The sequence below is a fragment of the Marmota marmota genome, unplaced genomic scaffold, assembly GCF_001458135.2.
Source record: "Marmota marmota marmota unplaced genomic scaffold, marMar, whole genome shotgun sequence".
Lineage (NCBI taxonomy): Eukaryota > Metazoa > Chordata > Mammalia > Rodentia > Sciuridae > Marmota > Marmota marmota.
Window position 1 is genome coordinate 50,598,849 of NW_025999853.1, and position 12,804 is coordinate 50,611,652.

Below are 12,804 nucleotides of genomic sequence, written 5' to 3' on the forward strand. Positions count from 1 at the left end.
CAAAAAAATAATCAAATATTTGAATAGCTTATCATAATAGCCTATTGTAGTAAAGCCTTTGAAAGATTGGTCATAGAAGGATCTCTCAGTGTTCTTATAAAGATGATGACTTAAGTGAAGGATATGTTAATTGTGATAACTCTCAGCTGATTTGAGAAATATTGGTGAATTGGTAAGTTTCTGAAAATGGAACTTTATATGGATGAAAAGGAAGAAATAACTTCTTGCAATATTAATTTTTATTTTATGTCAATTAGATAGAACAAAAGAGAAATGAAGAATCAATCAGTGGAGATAGAGTTCATTTTGCTTGGACTCACAGATGACCCTCTGCTACAAATTGTGATTTTCCTCTTTCTATTTTTCAATTATATCTTGAGACTGATGGGGAACTTAATCATCATCCTCCCCACCCTGGTGGATCCCCACCTCAAGACTCCAATATATTTCTTCCTCCGAAATTTTTCCTTCATGGAAATCTTGTTCACAACAGTCTGCATTCCACGGTTCCTGATAAGCATTCTCAGTGGAGACAAAACAATTTCCTACAATGGTTGTACAATTCAGTTACTCTTTTTTTTCCTAGTAGGGGCTACAGAGTTTTACCTCCTGGCTGCCATGTCCTATGACCGCTATGTTGCCATCTGCAAACCTCTGCATTACCCAGTCATTATGAACAGCAGAGTGTGCTACCAACTAGTGCTCAGCTCCTGGGCAGCTGGACTCTTAATCATCTTTCCCCCTTTGCTTTTGCTACTCAAGCTGGATTTCTGTTCTTCCAAAGTGATTGATCACTTCCTGTGTGAATCTTCTGTCTTGTAGATCTCTTGCACTGATACACGTTTCATAGAATTGATGGCTTTTGTCTTAGCTGTGATGACACTTGACATCACATTGTTATTAGTGATCCTCTCCTACACATTCATCATCATAACTATTCTCAAATTCCCTTCTGGTCAACAACAAAGGAAGGCCTTTTCCATCTGCTCCTCACACATGGTAGTTGTCTCTATTACTTATGGAAGTTGTATCTTTATGTATATGAAGCCACCAGCAAAAGAAAGGGTGACTTTAATTAAAGATGTAGCTGTGCTCAATACCTCTGTTGCCCCTTTGCTCAACCCTTTCATTTACACCCAGAGGAACCAGCAGGTGAAAGAAGCTCTTAAGCATATGCTCCAAAGGTTTTGTTCTTTTAAAAAGGACAAGTCAGTGGTTATACATAAATAATATGCTGTTGGAACATGAATAAGAAAATTCAATATGATTATTTATTACATTAGTTTGTATGTATAATATTTCACCCATTGAATATTTATATCTTATTAGGTTTCATGTGTCTATCTACTCTTCTCTGTTCTTTCTGAGTGGATTTTCCTAATTTCGATGAATAAATTGTCTTCTTTAATCCAGAATATTAAATTCTATCTTGACTTAGAAATGTCTATTCTCTTAAAGGGTAGTTTTATACATTGAAACTTTTTGCAAGAGAACCTTGCTAGACATACTTAGTTCAATATTTTGATATATGTGTTAATTGCTAAGCATTGCATCTGCTCTTAAGTATTTTGCATTGCTAAAATTGTCAGAGACACAAAACATGATCATTTATTATGTAATGTAATTGCTGTTGTGATAGAAAAGTAGTAGAAAATCAAAGAAATTTTAAAGTTCAAGGTAAACTTCCAAGAAGAATCAGTATTTATGTTGAACATTGAAAGATGGATAAAGAAAATAAAAATGTAAGGACGTTGTGATGAGAGCTATAACATATGAAAGGAATGGATATTCTACTGAAAACTTTTCTCCTGTGGATTTGTAATAATTAAGAATAAGTTAAACATAAACATGAATAGTTGTCATTTGAGGTAAAAAAAATAAACTCCAGGCTTTGGTTCTAACTTTACCATTTCTGAACACTACAGGTGAAACTATTTCATGAAAGAAATTCAACCTACGATTCATTTATATCTTGGTTTGGAAAAATATTTATATATTTAAAGCATGTGTATAAAATCACCTCCATCAGCCACTGAAAGAAACGATACACTGATGATTTTTAGTCACTGTAGATTAGGACCTGTTCTGAATTTCATATAAATGAAACTATGGTTTGAATTTCATGTCTGACTTCTTTTGTTCAATATAACAAAGTTCACCCATGCTATTGGATGCATTCATATCTTCTTCTTTATGCTGATGTAATTTAGCAACATGTCTCCTGTTCTTTTGAAATTGCCAGTTTTTCCTCACTTGATCCAATAGTTTGGTGTTTCATTGTCTGAGGAATCTCTCCACAAAAGTAAATTATTTCCTTGATTAGTGTGAAAAGTGAGTAAATTGAAATGCCAATCCCTGAAAATTTCTATCCTTACATATGTCCTTTTGAAATAAAATCTGTCAAAATGAAATTAATAATAATGGACTTCTTATTTTTTGATGATTCCACTCTCCAATTCCCATCATCCAGGCAGAGAAGCTTAAAAAGTTGTCTCTCAAGGAAAAGAAGAAGTAACTGTAACCCTAACCCTAACCCTAGTGGACCACGGGCCCACTTCACCTGAAAATAAACTTGATAACTTGTTTTTATAATTAAACAGACTCCAAGACTCAACTTGGTTTTGAAGACCTGAGGGAGCCAAAAGCCAAAGTATGAGTATTGATGACAGGATGTTGAGCAAACTAATACTTAAGATTTCAGGATGGTGGTCTGCAAAGAAGGTGAGGCAGGTGTGAATGGGAAATGGCAATGCATTTCATAATTTCTGAGACAGTATTTACCCAAAGCCTTAGCAGTAAAGTAGGTAATTCCCAAACACTTAGTGAGAAGATACTCTGGATGTCACATTGGCTCAGCTGCCTGACTACAAACACTTCTGGGGAACAATAAACTTTGCTTTTTTTCCTACTTTCAAGTTTTTCACAAAGTCCTCTCCTGGTTTTAACTTACCATAGTGAGAAGGAAACAATGGGGAAATGGCCTCCCAGTTGGTCCTCTGCTCTTAGAGAATAGCTAGAAAGGTCATGTGTGATGTTGACTCAGCAATATATAGTTCAATGGAGATTCTATAAAACCAAAGCTATGGTATTAGAGAGTGCAAATCATTGCTTTTTATTGCTGACTCTACTCAAAGAATGATGTCAGTGTTGTGGACAGGCTGGAAGGAATGAGATGCATTTTTCATCTTCTTGTTCAATTTAAACCAATTATAAGGACTGTTTGAAGTTTCTGTCAATTATGAATGCTTACATCCATGAAATCTACTCATGCTATTTCAGATGCCTTTGATGTCCTGGTTGGTGAGCGTAGTTTTAGAGGGCATAGAAGATGATTTCTGATGCAGGGAAGAATCAGAAAAAGAGCAACAATCATAAGCATATATATTACTATTAAAGCAATTTAATTTTTCCAAGCCAAAACAGGTCTAGATTTTAAGATCTATATGTGTCCCTTGTAGAACAATATCTCAACTCCAAGCTCTTCTGGGACAAATTCTTCTCAGTCATCAAATCACAAATTCTGGGAACAAACCTATGCTCATTCTTTCATTCATAACCTCACCAAACAGCTATCTAGGAACTTGTATCATACTAGACAAAATAGGCATGCTCCTGGAAATTGAATGTTGATAGTTTCATTGACAGTAGATTGAGATCCATAAAATAAAATGCTAAAACACATGATAGAGAATTCTATTTGAGATTCTTTGTGTTTTGCAGATACAAGTCCTTTTTCAGATATGCAATTTTCATATATATTTTCTACATTGTGACTTGTACTTCCATTCACGAATAATGTGTTTTGAAAAGCATAATGTTGATTATTTATATTTATCAATTATTTTTCTTTATGGCTCATGTTTCAATTTAGCCCAAGATAACATCTACTGTCAGTTTTGTGTTTATCTGGAAGTTTTATAACTTTATTTTTATAGGTATGATTTATTTGAGTTTTATATATGGTATGAGTTACTGATCATGTGAATAGCCATTTTTTTCAGATATTATTTGTTTAAAGATACCCATAGAGAAAAATATTTATCATGTTGGCAATGTTAATAGTTCCAAGAATAAAAACACTAATCTATACAAACTCACATGATTGAGAGAAAATTACAAGACATAATTTATCAAATGCCATCCTATACATGCCTTGTTATCATAAATATTGTTTCATAATGTGCTAAAAATTTAGCTTAAAACTGAGCATTATTACATTGACCATAAACTAAAACTTAATGAAGTACTATGGTAAATAATTAGAGGATTTTTTCTGCTACTGTCCATATTTTGTAAAACTAGAGAATGAACAGAGAGAGGTGATGATAACCTTTGTGTATCAATAAAAACTCACATCAGTTTTGTTATGCATATATTTGTCTTTGAAATGTGATCATGATAATGAATAAGATAAACATGATGATAAAAATGAAGATATGTAGATGTTCCTAATAATACAAGCACACTTACAAAGGGTGAAGAAAGTTAAGAGATCATGGGACATGAGCAAAGACAAACACATGAAAGAGTATTTTCGTAGTGAAAATCAAATGATGTTATAATTTAAATTAGGAATGTGTAATGCAGTTATACCAGACAAAAGCACCAAAATCACACACTGGAGAAAAGATAGCCTCTTCAACAAATGGCTGGGTAAACTGGAAATCCATATGTAATAGAATGAAAGTTAACTCCCATCTCTCACCCTGAACAAAAATCATCTCTAAGTGGATCAAGGACCCAGGAATCAGAATAGAAACCTGCACATACTAGAGGAAAATGTAGGCCCAACAGTTCAACATTTTGGCACAGGAACTGACTTCTTTGACAAGAGTCCTAAAGCACAATAAATAAAGAATCAATACATGGGTTGGCATCCAACTAACAAACTTCTTTATAGCAAAGGAAACAATCAAGAGCATGAAGAGAGAGCCTATAGAGTGAGAGAACATCTTTGCTACCTGCACCTCACATAGAGTATTAATTCCTAGGATATGTTAAAAAAAACCTCAAAAAGCTTAACACCAAATAAACAAACAAAACAAAACAAAATTAGAAAAGAAAAAAAAAATAAAAACAAACAAAAACAAATAACCCAATTAACAAATGGGCAAAAGAACTAAGCGGACACTTCTCAAAAGAAGAAATGTGAATGATTAACAAATATATAAAAAAAACATGTTTAAGATCTCTATCAATTAGAAATTGCAAGTGAAAACTACAGAGATTCCATCACACTCCAGAAAGAATGGCAATTATCAAGAATATAAGTAACAACAAATGATGGTGAGGATGTGGGAAAAAGGGAACAGTCATGTATTGTTGTTGGGACTGAAAATTGGTGCAACCTTTCTGGAGAGCAGTATAGAGATTCCTCCAAAAACTAGAAATGGAACCATTTGACCCACTCCATCGCATATATCCAAAGTATTTTAAATCAGTGTACTACAATAACACAGCCCCATCAATGTTTATAGCAGCACAATTCACAATAGCTAAGTTATGTAAGCAACCTAGATGCCCCATCAACAGATGAATGGATAAAGGAAATGATGGAGTATTACTCAGCTGTAAACAATGACTTTAGGGCTGGGGTTGTGGCTCAAGCGGTAATGTGCTCGCCTGGCATGCGCGGGGCGCTGGGTTCGATCCTCAGCACCATATAAAATAAAATATAAAGATGTTGTGTCCACTGAAAAATAAATATTAAAAACTTCTCTCTCTCTCTCTCTCTCTCTCTCTCTCTCTCTCTCTCTCTCTCTCTCCTCTCTCTCTCTCTCTAAAAAAAAAAAAAGAATGACTTTATGTCTTTTGCTGGTAAATGTATGGATCTGGAGACTATCATGCTAAGTGAAATAATCCAATCCCCCCAAAATGAAGGTTTAATATTTTTGATGATATGTAGAAGCTAAATCACAATAAATATGTGAGAAGGGAATCAGAGAAGCTCAGTAGGTTATACAAAGGAGAATGAAAGGAAGGGATTTGGGAAAGGAATAAGGAAGACAGTAGAATCAATCTAATAAAATTGTTCTAAGTACACATATTAAAATACCTAAGTGAACCCACCATTGTCCCCATACACAAGAATGGGGTCTTAATTGAAATAAGATATATTCCATCCTTATATAATTTTATCAAAATAGATTCTACTCTCATTTTTAACTAAGAAGACCCAATTTAAAACAGGTGTATACTGGGCTTTTAGAAAGTGGAGAGGAGATTTATATAAAATTCGAACTTGAAAACAAATCACTTTTCTAGATGACATGAAAAAAAATTGTCATAATTGAAAAATGAAATAGTCCTTGTCAGAATTGCCGTGTACTATGGAATAAAGGGACTGAGCACAAGTAATTATTGATCTGAGTTCACATACACTTCTACTTTCACACTTGGAAGGCATTCCTGGGAGATCCAATTGAAAATGTACAATAAGAAGTAAATTTACCAAGGACACAGGAATATAATTTTCAAATTTTGGGGGGTTATTCCTGATACAGTTACAGGGAATGTGAGTTATGCCCCAGGGCCTGATATGTGAGCACAGTGGCACATTCATTCCTGTATCACTCTCTCTAAACAGAGTGAGGATTCTGTCCTGTGAAGATAAACTTTCAAAGTCTAGGGATACTAGGACAGAAAGCTTTGTGATTTTATTATAGACATAAGTTAATAAAATATTCCAAATGAAAAAACTAGACTTTTTGTAATTAGTTATGATTTTAAATCTGTAACATAATTCATAAAGCTCAGCTAAAAGTTGTTGTTTTTGTTTGTTTATTTTTTGCTTTATGAGACACTCACATACTGTGACTGTCTCATATAAATTTATACATGTGTTTAAATATATACATGTTTAAATATATAATTTAAATATATACATGTGTTTAAAATTAGGCAAATATTTCTAAAGTATTGCTTCCATAGTTGTATATTACAGTAAATCATGACCCCCTTATTGCCCACTGTCCCCCAACCTTTCCTTTCGAACTTCAGTAGTAATGTGTATTATGTTTATATTCCTTTGAGTTTTGTTTACATTCTTCTTCTGGCAGTCTTCACTGAATTGGTCCCTTGAGTCAGTGACAGAGAAAATGGATAAAAATATTAAGTAGCTCATGATATATAAAATTTTTATAGAAACCACATCAAACCATTTTAAAGCACTTCTGATACTGTTTCTATTTTATATTTTTGCTTCTTTCTCATGATCTATAGTCAAAGAGATATATCTGCTCTGGATAAAATGGAAAAAAATAAGATAAAATTTTTGACAATATAAAAATTGACTTGTATTTTAAGTGATACATAACCTGCAACAATTAAAATAAGCATACTAGTTCAGTAGAAGAAAGAGGGAATGTTTTTAGGAATACTGGCTTTCCCGGATTACAACAAAGCCATTGTCTATTTATTTATTATTCCAGTCATTCTGGTTATTAGTAAAACTGGATAAAAACCAGAGGTAAGTTGGATACACAGAGAATAGAGGAAGACTGTCAAATCTCAGCATTGATTCAATCCTTAACAGCTCAACTTTTAATCAAGGTTAAATAGAATATACTCAGGTATATTTTGAAACTTGACATATTAAAAGTCATAAAATGGTTAGCATGTTTTGCTTTACTTAATATATTCATTTTCTATTGATTAAAAGCAGAAAATTACTATTCGTATCTCTGTATTTTAAATTGAATAGCGACTTGTAGTACTGTGTTAAAAGAATAGACTTGAGTTGTACATAGTCTGAGAGTGTATTCCACATTTGCTAGCTGTGTGGATTAATGGAAATTTTACAATTTTGAGTCTCAATGTTTCTTTAGGAATAGGTGGAACAATTTCACATTTGTGTTATGATAACTGAGATGAGATAAAAAGTTTTCAGTCACTGGAATAAACTTTTGTTTAGTAAACCACAATTACTATTAGTATCCTTTCAAGAGTTGAGAATTAATTCCAACCAAAAGAAAAATCATCATCACAGCTATTTTTAGAACCTAAGAACCACATGATTTATGCAGTACATTTGTTTACATGATTATATTTAATTCTCAAAAACAGTCTTGAAATTCCATTTGCATTTTAAGCAGAGACTGAAGTTTAATGAATTTAAGTAATGCATCCAAAGTCCCCAATCCATTGCATGACACATCTGTATTTTTTATCTACATCTAAAACCTAAGCTCACACCTAATGTAATAAAGAATAATCTAATCATGTTCTGAGATGATTATTTCCTCTTCCTTTCTTGTTTAAATTATAGATAATTAGGTAATGAAATGAAAATATAAACACTGACACGAGTGTTAGTATTTATGAAATGATCATCAATTTAAATTCAATGATCTCTCTTTTCCCTTGATTTCTTTCTCTGTAAGCTGGTATGATTACAGAGAATTGAATCTGCCCATCATTACTGAAAATAATATATAAATTATTCTTATTTCTATTACTTTTTAGGCAAAAGTTTTCTAAAATAATTGAAAGAAACAGTAAAAATAAATTCTCATAAACAAGTGTTTTAACTGCTTAGTTGGTGTTCCTAAGGAGTTTTTGCTTTATTCATGCTGACAGACTTTTTCAGGAACCATCATCTCCCATGTCCTGGCTCAGAGCCTGAAATGCCTAAGAAGTGTAAAAGTGCATTTTAGTGTGGTTACAGAGCTGAGCTAGAGATTGCCCACATGTCGAATTCAATAATTAGTTTGTTCTGTAATGTACTAACCTAGACACTGAACAGATCCTGAAATTTATAAAGTAGAAATAAAGTGTGACAGGATCAGAAGCTCTATGAAACTTTACTAATGATTTCCACTGGGGTTTAAGTGAAGAAAAGAGAATTGAGCAAATGAAATATTGAAAAACTAGAGTCTCAAAGTTATTGCATTACTAAAGAAGATTTCAACCCAGTGCAATATATATATATTTAACAAACAACCAAAAGAGAGAGAGAGAGAGAGAGAAAGGGGGGTGGAGATCAGAAATCAAATGGAACCAAAGTCTTTTATCTCAGTCTCTAAAGAACATCCTTTGATCCTTCACACCTAATATATATTTTAGTATAGTGTTTCTAATTAAATATATTGCCCATATCATATTGGCTTTATTTATATGGTCATTATTAATATTCATTTGATAGTAGAGATTTGGAAAGTGCAAATTTTATTTAACAAGTTATAAATATCACTATTAAATTTCATTTTGAATGATTCAAAGAATCTATCTCAGATTCTTTGGAAAGAAAATAAGAAGTAATTTTGATGTAATGTGTAAAATGAAATGAGAATTAAATAACCAAAAATATGTTCTTTCAGGAGAAAATATAGTTTACATTCATAAATAATAAACTAAAATAATGAGTTAGATCTCTGCAGATACCCATCATCCTCCATATAAACACATCCTTAGTTTAAGGATCAGGAATCATATATATTTTATTCAGTATTTAATTAATTTTCTTTCAAAGGAATAGAAATACTCATAATTTTATCATGCTCATTTTATATTAACAAATGAAAACAATCCATGGAATATTTACAAATTTTTATAGAAAAGCACAGTATACCACACTTAATTACTGATGTTCAATCTCCTACTGCTAGAGTTTATGAGTTTCTTTAAGTCTGTTTCTTTGGTCTTTGGAAACTTTCTATACAAATGTTCATTTTTGTGTGATGGGCTCATAAAGCCTTCTTTTATTCATTTATATCATCCTTCACAGCTCCTCCTACATTTCTTCAGAACTTTAATTAGTAGCAAAAAATAGTGACTCATGATATTATTAATATTCACAAAAATGTTAAAATTAACAAAGATTAGAAAAATATATAGATATTCAATAAAGTTGGAAACAAGGATAAATAGAGTGCATTCATACATTTTACTATGGAATAGTAATAATGTAAATATATTTTTAAAAGTATGAGTTTCCCATATCAGTAAGTTATTATAAGAACTTTAAAATTGAGACTATCACCAAATCTGGTCTATTTGATGGGAAGGTAGTTTATTACTTCAAGGTATTATGAAAAACTCTTGAATTCAATATAAACAAACACAAAGTAAAAGTAATATTACTGGAGGAGGCATAAAGAGAATTGAAAGAAATGTTACAAAAGTAATTTAGAAATAATGTTTAATGAAGTTTTTAAAAATTTATGTATCAATAAAATGTGATTTCCCTTACTTTTTTTTGTTTTAAATTCATTCCATATAGGGACATTGAGCTAAGTGTTTAAGTATATCTTGTAAGGTAATGTGTGAATTTAAATTCATTCCATATAGGGACATTGAGCTAAGTGTTTAAGTATATCTTGTAAGGTAATGGGTGAAAATACATCTTATAAGAGAAAAATAAGACATAACTACTGCCCAGGCTAGAATAGAGCATAAAATAGGGAACTGAGCCTGATGGCAGCATTTGTTTCAACAACAAACTCAGCATTAACTGGATGAATCTTTCTTTTAGCTTTGAAGATAAGATCCTGTCCTTTCAAGAATGAGTAGGGTAAGGACAGAGTTCACAGGAGACTTCAGCATAGTAAAGGTGTGGTGTGTTGGGAGGAAGGACTAGGGGTTCTTATAACATTATACAATGGATACTCCTCTTGTGATGGAAAGAGGTGATTTGGGATGTCATTACAATGAGCCACTCACAATGCTAGTTATAGCTTACTGAAAACTTCACAATCACTTCCAGAAAGATTATTACTAATGAGTATCAGAAAAACAAACTAGCCATGGATAATGTTAATATGCTGTGAATACATAATTTTCTCAGGTACAATGATCAAATCCTGCTAGGGATGGGAGTAGAGTGTGTGTACAATCAGGTAATTCCTAGTCTATTGTTGTTATTCTTGTATAATTCTCCTGGGATAAAATGTATTTGTTCCTATTTATCTAAGATAGCCTTTGACTCAGAACATCATCCTAATCCCAAGGTATTTTTCTCAGTGGTTAGAGAATATTTTCTGCATAGAAAATGTCTATACAATTTCCATTAAATGTTAAGCATATTTCCAAATGCTTTACATATATTAACTTATTTAAATCTTACAATTATCAAATGAGATTGATTTGTATTGTAGTTAAGGAAACTGAGCATAGAGCAGTGATTTTAAGACCTAAAGAGCAAATTGGATTTACAACCAGACATTCCCATTCTTTCATATGGAAATATCTTTGGTAATAACATTAAACTTCACCTCTAAAAAAGCATTAGAACTTATTATTTTTAAAGTAAAAATAAAAATGTTAAAGCAAGTTTTCTTGGGGTATGCTTGTCTATTTATCTAAGGCTATCCTCAAATATTAATAACAATAATAAGGATATATTGCTTCAATTAGAAAAGAAAATAAGTTGACTAGTAATAAACAACATAAAAGTGACACAAGTAGACTAAAATGTCATAAAATCTTGCAAGAGCTTTACATTCAATAAACCTCAGATTCAAACCTTCCAGTGTTCATTGTTTCCTGCTTTTTTCTCCCCTCTATCCTTCACACCTAGGCTGCTTATGGAAATGGCATCAGGATTTCCAACTTCCAATGATATAGGAGGAAGAATTGGAAAGTTTATTAGCATTAGTAAATGTTAGTGGATGGCTAAGGATAAAAAAAATCACTTTAAATAATTATATGTCTTTTCCATTTTTGGTAATTTTCAATGAAACTAAACTATTACATAAGGGGAAATGTCTATAGAGATCGGAGCATTGTCCTAAAAGGAAGATATTTTGTAGACCCAGGTATGAAAGATGAGACGTAACATTTGGAATCAGAAAAGTCTGGCTAAAACCTTAGTTAGCCCTACCATTTCAAGCTGTATAATACCAAATTATTTTCTTATTATCTTTACAATTATTTTATGCACACATATTAATTATACATGTTAATGAAATTCAATGTGATATTTCTGTAGATGTATACAACATTCATTGATCATACTCAACAACCCTTCTTCTACTGTCCCATCAACCCATCCCTGCATCCTTCCTAATTGCTACTAATCACTATTCTACTTGGTTGTTTATTTTGTTTTGTTTTGTTTTTTAGATTCTGCATATGAGAGAGTACAGTGATACTTGTTTTCCTGGGTCTAGCATATTTCACTAAAAATTATGCACTTCATTCCATCCACTTTGCTGCAAATGATTTCATTCTTCTTTGTGGCTGAATACTACTACTTTGAGTATACATACTACATTTTATACATCCATTCCTCTGATGAAGAGCACCTAGGCCCTTAATATTTTACAATTGTGAGTTGTGCCACTATAAACATAGGCACCCAGGTATATCTTTAGTATAATGACTTCATTTCTTTTTTATATATACCCTGTAGTAGCATGGCTGGATCATTTGGTAGTTCTATTTTCAGTTTTTTAGCACCTATGTGCTATCCTTCATAGTGGCTATATTAATTTACATTCTTACCAGCAGTTTATAAGAATTCTTTCTCCACATATTATCCTCAGTATTTCCTCGTGTGTGTGTGTGTGTGTGTGTGTGTGTTTGACCTTAACCATTCTAACGTGGTGAGAGGACACCTCACTGGAGTATTGATACTAAAGCAGTTTTTAATCTACCTTAACCAAAGAGTTTTTCACTGTAAGAGTGGAAATTAAAGGGTCGTTGTCATTATCAGGTGGCTTTCCATTTCCCTTGAAGGTGGAAGTGGCATAATATTTCAGCAAAATTCCAGCTTCACACTGGGATATTTATTAATCATCAACCCAAGTTTTTTGTTTGTGCTTTCTCCTATAGGTTTGACAAGAGCAAACATAAACAACTGAAAAC

General features: G+C 32.2%; 1 pseudogene; it reads left to right on the forward strand.

Annotated features, from left to right (window-relative positions):
* The first annotated feature begins 273 nt into the window (after positions 1 to 273).
* On the forward strand, positions 274 to 1,230 carry LOC107139766 (annotated as a pseudogene).
* The last annotated feature ends 11,574 nt before the right edge of the window (positions 1,231 to 12,804 follow it).